Raw genomic sequence first — 11,811 nt, forward strand, 5'->3', positions numbered from 1 at the left:
TATCTTGTCTCGGGGAGGGATAAATCACACTTTGTAAAGAATCACTCCGATTCAAACAAAAAATTCTCTGAAACCGATGTTATCAAGATGCTTGATTTCTTGATTGACAACATATTTTTAACGTTCGGAGGACGTGTTTTTCAACAGACTGTCGGCATCCCAATGGGAACAAACTGTGCCCCTCTACTTGCCGACTTGTTTCTTTATTATTATGAGGCTGACTTCATGCAGGAACTTCTTAGGAAGAAAGATAAGAAGTTAGCAATATCCTTTAACTCTACTCTCCGCTATATAGATGACGTTCTTTCGCTAAACAATTTAAAATTTGGTGACTATGTGGAACGCATCTATCCCATCGAATTGGAGATAAAGGATATAACAGATACAGTTAAGTCGGCATCATATCTTGACTTACATCTAGAAATTGACAGTGAGGGTCGGTTGAAAACAAAACTTTACGACAAAAGAGATGATTTCAGCTTTCCAATTGTGAACTTTCCATTTCTAAGTAGCCTGTAACATTCCAGCAGCACCTGCATACGGGGTATATATCTCCCAATTGATACGATATTCCCGTGCTTGCATTTCCTATCATGATTTTCTTGATAGAGGGTTACTGCTCACAAGGAAGCTATTAAACCAAGAGTTCCAAATGGTGAAGTTGAAATCATCCCTTCGTAAATTTTACGGACGCCATCATGAGTTGGTTGACCGTTATGGAATAACCGTTTCACAAATGATATCGGATATGTTCCTTACGTCGTAACAACAATCCCCTTCCCTTTCATGAATGTGACCTACCGAATTAGACTATTTACCGGATTTGTAATCACATTAGCAACACGACGGGTGCCACATGTGGAGCAGGATCTGCTTACCCTTCCGGAGCACCTGAGATCACCCCTAGTCTTTGGTGGGGTTCGTGTTGTTTATTCTTTAGTTTTCTATGTTGTGTCATGTGTACTATTGTTTTTCTGTTTGTCTTTTTCATTTTTAGCCATGGCGTTGTCAGTTTGTTTTAGATTTATGAGTTTGACTGTTCCTTTGGTATCTTTCGTCCTTCTTTTATAATAAAGACTTAATAATCAGAAAACATGTTTTGTTACTAATTGATATACTTGCAAATAGTTGAAGTTTGAAATTGTAAGTTAGAACGAAAATGGATAATTTAACAAATTTTCACTTTATTTTATCTGGTAAACAATTTTCATTTCCGTAAACTTTATTACGATAACTAAAGAAAAGATGTCTAGAGATGTAGAATTTACAAAATAAAGGGGACTCCGTGAGCTTAACTTGTCCTAAAGTAAACGTATATATGTATCTATAATGCTTAATACATCCGTCCTGAAAATATGTGCATGTGTACGCATTTCTTCGTGTGTGTAAGGGTCATTGCTTTCAGTTATATATGTGGAAGTGTCGTTCGTGCGTTCATCGTATGGCAACATTTGCTTATTTATTGTTTATTTACTGGCTGTGCTGACATACACCCCCTTACAGAACTGAAATGTTTGCAGCAGATCTGCTGCAAACTTGCTGCAGGTCTGCTGCAAACAAAATGCTTGCAGGAACCCTTTGAATAATGTTTGCAAATGTTCGCAGCTAGCTGCAAACTTCCTGCAAACATTGCAGCTTTTTGCTGCAAGCTTGCGGCAAGGTTGCAGAAACAAATATGTTTGCAGTAAGGTTGCAGGAAAAACTAGAATATAAGAGATGTTCGCAGCTAGATTGCAGGAATCTTTGACAATTTTATATGTTTGCAATAGCATTGCAAGAAACTACATAAAACGACAGAGCATGCCTATTGGTAACTTCCTGGAATATAAAGATTTGAAATTTGAAAATGTTGGTGATGTTTGTGTCATGATATATATTAGTGTTCAGGGAGGCATTATAGTTTGGCAATTATAACAGATTAGCTTTTAAAGACATTATTTGTAGTACATATTCATCGTAGAATGTTAACTTATGAAATTCATTTCCTCCACAGATATCTGCATGAGGTTTAAAATACATTTTCAAATATGTATAACCATGCAATAAACAGTACTCCCTCATATGCTTAGAGATTATAACTTACAAAATATATGTAAGTCTAATTGAATTTTGTGACAATTTTTGTTTAACTATAGCCGCCGTATTAGCTGTATATATTAATCATATACATGCACAAAGAAATTTCAAATAAATCTATTTAACTTCATGCATGTAATTCATTTGAGAACGTACTTGGAATTAATTTAACTTATTAAACATGTTAAAAGGTATAAACTTGTGCTATGATAATTTTTCAAATGATAAAGTAATTGAATTATTTTATGAATGGATGGATGTACAGATGTAACTTTTTAAGAATTTGCTGTGTAATATAGATAAAATGATGTGTACAGAACATGACATTGGTTAATTGTATAACAGATTGATTTGAATAAAAATGTTTGCAGCAGGTCTGCAGCAAACACGCAGGAGAAAGATTAATTTGCATAAATATGTTTGCAGCAGGTCTACGGCAAACACTCATTTGCATATAAATGTTTGCAGCAGGTCTGCGGCAAACACTCATTTGCATGGTAAATTGTTTGCAGCAGACCTGCAGCGTATTTGCAGCAAACACGCCGCAAACACGGACTCTATGTTCGCTGCAAGTCTGCAGCAAGTTCGCAGCAGACTTGCAGCAAATGTTTGCAGGAGGCTGATATTTTCAGTAAGGGCCATAAGGGTACTAAGATAACGTTATTTAACTTGATTGTTTCAACTTTTCCCCAATACATGCTATACATGGTTTTGTCACTTCTTTATAACTGTACATTTATCCATTTTACAAATTTGCATCAATCATTGTTAAAACCAAAATGCTTGGAAACTGTATGTTTTGTTTTGATTTTAACCAATAATCGGCATTTCAAAATTAATACGATATACTTGCCTAAAATCACTTTTTCCGAGAAGTTCAGTCAAATGTTTATTTGTTGTTACACCTGGTTTGTATGAATTGGTTGGACCTTCTACAAAGTGAATTGTTTGAAGTTTCTCAATTTCCCCAGTTAGAATAAGAAGCTTCGAAAGTAAAGTTGACGAATCGTTTTTGGTTTTCTGTAATTCATACTGTTTGTGTTCTAAAACTGATGCCTTTTCACGAACAGTTCTGACATCTGTGAGAATCTTTCTTAATCGTTCTTTCTCCGCATTCGCTTTCTTTTTGGTAGTAGCGACCATTTCCTCGACTTCCCGTTCAATCAACCTTTTCAATTTGCCGCCATGTAATCGGATTAACTTAACAGACACGTCTATTCTAGAATCAAATTTCTTTAGGCATTTTTCTACAGCCGTTATATTACTACCTGCTGCATCTAATATTGAACGGATTTCAGTTTTTGTCGCTTTAGATAGACTTGACACTGACTCGTCAATATCAGACAGTTTATGTCCGTTGTGTTTTCCTGTAATGCATTTTGAACATACTGACACATAGCACTCATTACAGACAAAAATCTTGTCTTCCTTATGCTCTTTACACTTAGATGTTGTTGCTTTGATACCCTGTACAACGTTTACACTATCTTTAAATTTGTGATCTTTGGAAATCTTTTGTCTGTTGTGCATAGCTTTGCAGTTATCACAGAAAATTTGTTCACATGTGGTGCAGTAGTTTGTTCCAGCAGAACTTACACAAATTTCACACGTCTTTAGAGCTGTCTGCGCCATGTTGAAATAACATGTACACACTTGTTTTAATGTTTATTTACTTTATCAATATCTATATATATAGTCCATAACCGAGTGATTTTAAACAGGTATACATATATTGATTTTTTGTCGTATTCTTATTCATTAAAATTCTTTGGAAATCATTTGTATTAGTCCTTAATATCGGCTACAACCAATTTAAATGCTATTAGAATATTAAGAATGTATTGACAACGCATGCATTGTACGTGTATTGGTTATTTAAAGAAAAAGAATGTCAACAATGAAAGTGAAACTACGGTAAATCATTTGATTACTATAGTGCCTAACAAGATTTTGTGAGGTAGACGAAATTGACTTTAAAACGATCGTATTGACTTTTGATGTGCAGAAATAGGCAGATCGGACATATTTTGACTTTCGTTACTTACTTCTTAAGTTTGGGATTAATTGTAATCAACATATTCCAATGAGACTGAAAAATGCTTTTTTTTATTATGATAAATAATAATTTTACCTGCCGTAGTCGTGCGTAAAATATATTTCGGTATTTCTCTTACGAAAATGACTTGTTTAATGGAACAAAACGTATTATTTGTAAACTTTCTCTTTACTCTTCACAATAGGCTTTTAAAAAATAACCTTTCCAACTGTATATTCCGAAAATTTTGTGAAAATCGAATAAGTGGCAATTCTTACCTTTCATACCTTAACTTTCATTGATAAAACATAATATTGACTCGTCCAGTGTCCAGTTTGAAGGTCATTTTAGTTACCGGTCACATTCATGCACGTTCTAATTAATCAATAGTCATGTATGAAAAGCATAAACAAGTTTGAAGGTAAACTAATAACAACTTAATCCAATCAAATTGCCTACGATTCAATAACAATGACCAGTCCACATCATAAACATGTATAGGGGTAAACTGGGTAGGGAGAAAATGTCAGATATATTAAGTTCATTATTTTGCAATAACGAGTAAAAATTTGTTAACCAATAGATTTGTTATAATTTCATAATCATGTCGTTATGTATTGGTATAGTTTTTGGATCTTTCATTAGCGTATTTAAGGCTGTAGAAAGTTTGGCCTTCAAAAGTCAACATAATCATTGACTTTATAAAGAAAATTCGCCTTTTTAAAACATTGAATGTTTCACAAATAATACGCGACAACAAAGCAAAATCATTTCTTAAAACACTGCAAAAAAAAATAATTCTGATTGATGCAGTGGTATTGTCATAAATTGCACTGGAGTGAACAGTGGTACATCAAACGTCGAATTCCCTCACACAATGTTATCACACACTATAATTCGATGCACATAAAATCATTCTTATACGGTTAAAAACAATGAGAAACATCTATTATTAATCTATAAAATAAAATTAAACAGACCTATAAAAATCCAATTGCACGTGTTGGTTTAATCTATTCATATCTTTATTTAAGAATTGAATGCTTCTTTTTGTAACTTTATTGGGGTGTAAAAGCGTTGAGCGAAGTACATTTTGTATGAACTCGGAAGCGCTTCGTTCTAAAAATGTACCCACGATCAACGCTTTTACAACCCTGTGAAGTTACAAAAAGAAGCATTCAATACTTATAATTACATTTTTAGCTATGATCATGAAAACACGATTTTTTTTTTATCTAATTCACCTGTGCACTTTTTTTGTGGAACCATGTGTTTTCATGAATATTAAGTTTTATTGAGTGATGCAATTGCTTAAGGAAAAACACGTGATGTGCAGTTAGCCAATCAGAATAAAGTATTATAATGAAACATACATATAATGTAATTATTTATGTTTACATCGCTTAAATATGATCATCTGAGGTCAAATCGATAGTTAATTAGATTCTGGACTAAAATACACACGAAACGAACCTAAATATTATCTACCCCATGCTCTGCAAACTGTTTATTTTAGACTTTTGATAGTTTGGATAAATGTTTTACATTGTTATCAATCAAATATGAGAATTTGAGTCAAATCGATGACCATGAATTTGACAGCTAAATTGTCCCTTTAAATTTTAGCATATGCATATGGCTACTCGAGTATTTATACATCTAGAGACATATACATACATGTGTATATATGTCTCCCATACATATCAGTGTCACAGTTTTGGGATATGGGCTCATAATTGCAAATCAAGAATAGCGCTTCGGACTCAAATAAAAAAATATGTATAAATATTCAGGATAACTTCATATAAACATTTGATTGTAATATCGCTTTAAAAAACGCGTTTTGCGTTCATATACATAATTATTATTTCAGACATCAAAGGCACTAGCTAAAACTACGAGATAAATAAAAAACATACAATTGTGTTGTTGCTTAATTATTAATGAATGTGAAATAGTGAAAAAAATAATGCGTTTTTAGCAGCTAGTATGGTTTAATTTTGTCAAAATAAGCTAAGAAACATCGAGAATGAATTATTCAAGTGCAAGAAAATAATTCGGCCTCATTTAATCCGAATTCATGTGACTTTCAATTTAACCCATTATCCAGAGATGGAAATCGCCTGAATTATGCATGTTCAGTTATTTCAAGGAAAAGTCTGTCATCATTGAAAGTGAAACAAAGGTCCACATTGGTTTTTGAATAGGTAAAAACGATGATAAATATTTATTTTAACCTATTATATGAAATTAAACAGAACAAGAAAAAATATTACACGAGTTCGCTATCTATTTATATATATAAGTATGTTGATATCGGGTTATATAACCATCGTCAATCTTCTAGATAGTTAATAAGATTGTATCTAGACTAAAATATACATGAAATGATATGTATTTTATCGAGCCCATGTCTTGTAAATTGTTTGTATTATGCTTTTTATAATTTGGAGGTGTTTAAGTATGGTATAAATCAAACATGAGAATTTGAGTGAAATCGATGAACATGAATTTGGCAGCCAATACCCATTTTTTTTTTTAAATTTTACTCAATAACAATATTGCACAGGCTGTTAGCGTATTTCTTCACTGGTACAGCCATTTCAGTGGAGATTCCTGTTACGATAATAGTACCTTAATTAAGACCAGGATAACTTTGGGTATATATCTATAATTCTGTAAGTCTATTTATTATGTGTCATTCATTATTATATGTCAGATTGCCCTTTTAACATTATCGATATCAACTGCATGTGCATCAACTAAAAAACTTCTTTTTTCGTTTGTATGTCAACACGTTATTACCGGTGACCTTAACATTGTTAATAACACTTCTCTACAAAATGTGTTATCGAAAGGTCCGAAATATCGTGAGCCTAAATCCATTGATTGGAAATACAACTTTAAAATTTTGATGGACTCAGTCGAGGACTATGCCAGGCAATGGGCTAAACGTGAAAAGGAAGACGTAGACACTCTATCCGAATGGATTAAGGCAGTGAGGTCGTTCATACAAATCAGAATTAAGAAACTGAATGGGTCCATCAATGCCCATGCTACGTCAATATTTAAAGACCCAAATGTTGCTAAACACTTATCCGACCTCCATGATAAATATGTTGTTGTCCCCGCAGACAAAGCCCCAAATAACATCGTTTTTGTCTGTAAAAGTCACTACATTCATTGCTTGATAAACGAATTAGGTATAGACAATTCACTTGGAAACTCAACATATACCCTCACGACACTTACCAAAGAGGAAATCCTGGATAATCATAGGTCTGTTCTTTGTTCCTTTGGTATTTCAACCAAAGATGAAGAACTGGATCTTCCATCACTGTATTGGATACCTAAACTACATAAGTGTCCTTACAAACAACGGTATATTGCTGGGTCTTCCAAGTGCTCCACGAAACCTCTTTCTAAATTATTAACATTCTATTTTATCAGCAATCAAAGACGGGCTTCAAAGTTATTGTGAAACTGCCTATTCTAGAGGTGGCGTGAATCAGATGTGGATACTTAAAAATTCCAAAGATCTTTTAGAGTACATACAATCTAACTCTCTTTCATCTTGTAACAGTATTAAAACATTTGACTTTTCTACTCTTTACACAAGTATTCCACATTCCAAACTAAAAGACAAATTGAAAGAGTTGGTATTACTTTGCTTCATAAAAAAGAATGGCCAACGTAGATACAAGTATCTTGTCTTAGGGAGGGATAAATTATACTTTGTAAAGAATCACTCTGATTCAAACAAAAAATTCTCTGAAACCGATATTATCAAGATGCTTGATTTCTTGATTGACAACATATTTGTAACGTTCGAAGGACGTGTTTTTCAACAGACTGTAGGCATCCCAATGGGAACAAACTGTGCCCCTCTACTTGCCGACTTGTTTCTTTATTATTATGAGGCTGACGTCATGCAGGAACTTCTTAGGAATAAGATAAGAAGTTAGCAATATCCTTTAACTCTACTTTCCGCTATATAGATGACGTTCTTTCACTAAACAATTCAACATTTGGTGACTATGTGGAACGCATCTATCCCATCGAATTGGAGATAAAGGATACTACAGATACAGTTAAGTCGGCTTCATATCTTGACTTACATCTAGAAATTGACAATGAGGGTCGGTTGAAAACAAAACTTTACGACAAAAGAGATGATTTCAGCTTTCCAATTGTGAACTTTCCATTTCTAAGTAGCAACATTCCAGCAGCACCTGCATACAGGGTATATATCTCCCAATTGATACGATATTCCCGTGCTTGCATTTCCTATCATGATTTTCTTGATAGAGGCTTACTGCTCACAAGGAAGCTATTAAACCAAGAGTTCCAAATGGTGAAGTTGAAATCATCCCTTCGTAAATTTTACGGACGCCATCACGAGTTGGAATAACCGTTTCACAAATGATATCGTATATGTTCCTTACGTCGTAACTACAATCCCCTTCTCTTTCATGAATGTGACCTACCGAATTAGACTATTTACCGGATTTGTAATCACATAAGCAACACGACGGGTGCCACATGTGGAGCAGGATCTGCTTACCCTTCCGGAGCACCTGAGATCACCCCTAGTTTTTGGTGGGGTTCGTGTTGTTTATTCTTTAGTTTTCTATGTTGTGTCATGTGTACTATTGTTTTTCTGTTTGTCTTTTTCATTTTTAGCCATGGTGTTGTCAGTTTGTTTTAGATTTATGAGTTTGACTGTCCCTTTGGTATCTTTCGTCCCTCTTTTACTCATCTCTCCGAGAATTTCAAATTTTCACTGCTTTCACTGAAGAGTTTTTTGTAGACGAAACGCGCGTCTAGCGTATATATTAAATTTAGTCCTGGTATAATGATGAGTTTATTTACAATCACTGGGTCGATGCCACTGCTGGTGGAGATTTATTTCCACGAGGGTATCAAAAGCCCAGTAGTCAGCACTTTTTGTGCTGACATGAATTGTCATTGATATGGTTATATTTATAAATTTACTGTTTACAATTTTTTTAATTTTTTGAAATACTAAGGCTTTTCTACCTCAGGCATAGATTAACTTAGCTCAATGCTCTTCAACTTCGTACTTTATTTGGCCTTTTTAACTTTTTTGGATTCGAGCGTCACTGGTGAGTCCTTTGTAGAGGAAACGCGCGTCTGGCGTATATACTATATTAAGACCTGGTATTTATGATGAGTTTATTCATTGATTAATTCGTGTACTCCATTTGTTTAACATCACGCTACATGACTATAGAAGCACTGCCAAAAGGTCTCTCGTAATTGTTTTATATTTTTTTATTAAGGTGGTACATAACACTACAGGGAGATAACTCTGTAAAATCAGCAGAACGTTTTAATGACGTTGTGTTCATATGGGAATATTAAGCTTCTCAATGATCAAAATAAGTGTCAAATGTCAAACTGCTATATATAACCAGTGTAATTTTTCTGATTAAACGGTCGGTTCAAATTTTTAATTTTTTTATATTTTTGTCAAAGGATGAAAGTAAATACTTTGTCAAAATTTTAAGAAAATCAAACGAGCCAAATTAATTTTAGTTAAAGTGTTAAGTACCACCTTAAGTGCTTGAAAACACGAAGAGCAGGACTACCCGTTGGTTGATATAATTGTCAGTGTTTATGGACTTGCTTTTTTGACCTTGAAGTTCAGTAATTTTAACATTTCCCTTTTTATTGAATTATAAAAAAACTAATCATAAATACCAGGACTAAATTTTGTATATATACGCCAGACGCTCGTTTCGTCTACAGAAGACTCATCAGTGACGCTCGAATCCAAAAAAGTTAAAAAGGCCAAATAAAGTACGAAGTTGAAGACCATTGAGGACCAAAATTCCTAAAAGTTTTTCCAAATACAGCTAAGGTAATCTATGCCTGAGGTAGAAAAGCCTTAGTATTTCAAAAAATTTAAATTGTGTAAACAGTTAATTTGTAAAAATAACCATATCAATGATAATTCATGCCAGCAAAACTCGACAATGAACTATACGTGCCGTATCCTTCTAACGCTACTAAAAGTTGCATTGTTTATAAAAGTCTTTACTCTTAAAGCTCGGTTTAATAAGAAAAATACGTTTTCACTGTTTACAAGACGAATAAGACCCCAAATTATATACCTCTGATCTCACAGAAAGGCTGCGGCAGAGGTTTCACATTTTTGCCTAAAAATGTACCCATTCTAATATATGATATTTACTGAAATTAAGTACCTATAGTCATAGTTATATAATATTTAATATAGTTAAGAAAGAACGACATATATTACATTGCCGGATCCATAAATTTTAATAAGGGGTGGACAACTGAATGTCCCAGCTAAAAGGGGACCCGGTCCAGTCAAGCTTTCGTGATTCCCTGTATAATCAACATTTTTTTCAACAAAAAGGGGGTTCATAGCCATCCGCCTCCCACCTGAATTTGCCCATGATATACACATAGTGATACAACTTAATTAGGAGAAAATTTTCAGGGGGATCATTTGGGAACATATTTGACATGACGGTTAACTTTTTTTTAAATGTATTGAATCATAGATGTATTACATCTATGCCCGCATCTATGATTGAATAAATCTAATTTAATACAGAGACGTATAAATATATATATTATGTTACAGTGAATTTGTATAATTAGCGATTATGTAGAATCCCTGATTTTTCAGGGAATATATAGAATCATTATCACGTGATTAGAAAGAAAATGAAGTGTTGTTACTCTCTCAACAAAAATATGGATTTCGGTTAGTTATACAGGAGATTTTGGAGTAAGATTTCAACAACTGTAAATATTATACTTTTTGAACTTATTGTCTAAATTTCGGAGATCTTGAACCCATATAAGAAGTTTTTGATAACAACGAAACTATTATTTTCACTGAGACCTGTCCTGTATACCCTGGGGGATAAACAGTGTATGTATTGAAAACTGTTCATTAAACATTGAATGAAAGTGGACTTTGGACTATAGTAAAATCAGCTGTTTTATAGTAAATTTGACCTATTCACCTATAAGAACAACCAATCATATCAAAAAGAATGTCGATGAGCGATACGTCGAGGTTGATTAAAGAGAGCCGAAGAATAGTTGACGCTTCCAATGATGTCAATCTGAACTCCGGCACATTGCTTAACATGATTTTGGAAATAGTTACGGGTATCCGACTCCACAATGAGACGAATGGAAACAAGTATGGAGAAGCGCCTTGATGATTTGAAACAAGATTTCTTAACGGTGTCAGCTAGGGTTAGAACATTAGAAGACCAGGCGAGCGATTTCAACAAAAAGCTGTCAGACTGCGAGACTAGCTGCCAAGGTGTTAGCAATCTTTTCGATCAGGTATCTGAACAAGTAAAAACTAACAGACGTAATATAAACAATCATGATACGAGAATTAAGAAACTTGAAGACAACACCATCGTCCGACCGGGTGTTCCATCAGTCGTCAATTCAAAGGAAATTGAGTCCTTAAAGACAGCCATTCTTGACTTGCAATGCAGGTCAATGAAAAACAATCTGATCTTTACGGGATTGCATAGAGTTCCGGGTGAAGATACGGAAGAGCTTTTGCGATCTTTTCTATACGATCAGCTGAGGATCGACTACAGGATCGAATTCGGCAATGTCCATCGATTCCGAACAAAGGGGGACAACAGAAGAGCACCGATAGTTGCAAGATTCCT

Source organism: Mytilus galloprovincialis, chromosome 2 (genome assembly GCF_965363235.1).
Source record: "Mytilus galloprovincialis chromosome 2, xbMytGall1.hap1.1, whole genome shotgun sequence".
Lineage (NCBI taxonomy): Eukaryota > Metazoa > Mollusca > Bivalvia > Mytilida > Mytilidae > Mytilus > Mytilus galloprovincialis.